Source organism: Acipenser ruthenus, unplaced genomic scaffold (genome assembly GCF_902713425.1).
Source record: "Acipenser ruthenus unplaced genomic scaffold, fAciRut3.2 maternal haplotype, whole genome shotgun sequence".
Taxonomy (NCBI): Eukaryota; Metazoa; Chordata; class Actinopteri; order Acipenseriformes; family Acipenseridae; genus Acipenser; species Acipenser ruthenus.
This window is the reverse complement of record NW_026707740.1, coordinates 1-2,500: the sequence shown is the minus strand read 5'-3', so window position 1 is coordinate 2,500 and position 2,500 is coordinate 1.

Here is a 2,500-nt window from a genome sequence, read left to right as displayed (position 1 = left end):
AATAATAATAATAATAATAATAATAATAATAATAATAATAACAATAATAATAATAATAATAATAATAATAATAATAATAATAATACCTTTACAAAACAATTTTACAAAGGTATACTTGTCAACAAAACGCTACGCTTCAATGTAAAAAATGTGCAGTCGGCGTGTAGTTGCCTTTTATATTTTGCTTTTTTTATTTAAAAAATGTACCTAGCTCTACACGTTACCGTTCATTAACACCAGCTGTCTGTATTTAATATAAAACTAATTATTACATGTGGAGTAAAACACGTATATTGTCATCCAAAAAAATAGGTAACAGTTTTTGATGAGCGTCTGGGTAGTGCAGGCTGAAAATAGTCTGGGCATGCGCAGTACGGAAAGTAGGAAAAATTGACAGGTAGCATAAATTGACGTTACACCAGAACTTTTTATGTTATACTGTGACAGCGAGACCTAACTGCACTGTTCAGCATCAACACTTATTTAATACATTGATTAGTTTTGTAACATATAGGCTACATAATAATAATAATAATAATAATAATAATAATAATAATAATAATAATAATAATAATAATACACATAGGCCTACTAGCTAAAAAAATAAATAAATAAAAGTTTCGTCAAATTGCATTGGTTCTTTGAAAAAGATTTACAGAGAGAATATGATACATGTATTGTGGTAGTTACCTGGATTAGCACGCATGTTTAAGGGGTTATTTATATTAATGTATTGTATTTATATAACCACTGTACTTGATATGTCACCCCGTGTATTTACAAACATTTGTTTGCTATTTTTGTGTGTGTAAATGTAGTATCCATGTGTTTAGGGAATGCTGCAGACACCATTACAACCAAACAGTATCACTTTACTGTATATGATAATGTTAAGTTCTTCCAGAGCTCTGTTTCTTGAAACAATTTGGTTTAATCAGAGTAGAGCATTTAAAATGTTTAAAAATAACATCTAATTATTGCATGTTAAGTGTAAAGATACTGTAATGAGAAACCACATTTTAAAAATCCGGATGCCTTTTGCTAGGTTGTAATTTCTACGTTTCTGTGGCTATAATCCCTTGATGATGATAAGTCTTCTAGAAATGCATCTTTGATGGGAAAGTAGAATTATAGAATTATAGAAGCTCCCTCTTATAAACCAAGCATCCTTTGTGATAGCAGTTGTATAGTAATGCCCATGCCCAAATGTTGGGACAGTCTTCAAAGCCTTAAAGACCTTGCGATGAACAGGATCTAGCTGTGCATTTCAAGTGGGCTTTCACCACACATTTCTTTTTGTCATTAACCCTCTTGTGTTGCCCTCGCTACCACCGGACAGTTGTTACTATAGTGTTACCAGTTTTCCAGTGCAGCCAAAAGAATACCTGTTTTTTTTGGTTGCCTTGTTTTCTCCACCAGTAGATTATTACTGAACGGTGCTGTATTATTTGTTTATTTAGCAGATGCCTTTATCCAAGGCGTCTTACAGAGACTAGGGTGTGTGAACTATGCATCAGCTACAGAGGCACTTACAACTACGTCTCACCTGAAAGAAAGAGCACAAGGAGGTTAAGTGACATGCTCAGGGTCACACAATGAGTCAGTGGCTGAGGTGGGATTTGAACCGGGGACCTCCTGGTTACAAGTCCCTTTTCTTTAACCACAGGACCACACAGCCTCCGTATTGGAATAGCTGACTTTCATGCCTTCCACCTCTAGAGGTCTGGGACCAAATCTGGCTCATAAGAAATGGGACAGAGCAATGGAAATAAATAGTGCTGGCATTTTGGTTATTCAGTTTCCTTCATAATTGTTGTCAAAATAATGTATAGAAATATGAGAATATATAACTCTGAAGTCAATAAATCCAGTGTCGTTCAAAGTAGATGTTTTGTAATCTCTTGAGTGCTCTTTTTGAGTTCTAGTGGAAGCATCTGTGTCATTTTACTGCTGAATGGGGAAGGTGGCCAACTAATTTGGCTGGCTGTATGGTGCCTGCAAATCTCATTTAGCTTATTCAGTCACATCTAAATGTCAATGTTAAAATGCTGTAAGAATATACACTTTCTGGCATTTCTTGTTGGAGACACATGGATAACAAATATATTTTAAATACCATTACTTTAAATCTAAAACATTTCTTAAAGCAGGTAAGCTTTTCATAAGTACTAAAAAAGATATAATCAAAGTTTCAAGCAAGTCCCTGGGGTCCTAAATCCGTTGCTAAACCTATCTCAGCAAAAACAGATGGGCAGCCCTGACCTCCTAAATACTTGATTTACTTTTCAGTTTTACTTGAGTTTGGCACTGATGTTACTGGTGAGTAATTGACTTTTGACCTTCAATAAACAAACCTTTTTATATGAATTATTAAGTTACTAGTAGTGCAGAAGACTTTTTTTAATTGTGGTTAAGTGAGATTTACGGACATGCTGCTTCTGGTGCTTTGAGCTTTGTGAAATACAATACAATAGCATCCACAAAATGGCCATAAATGAAT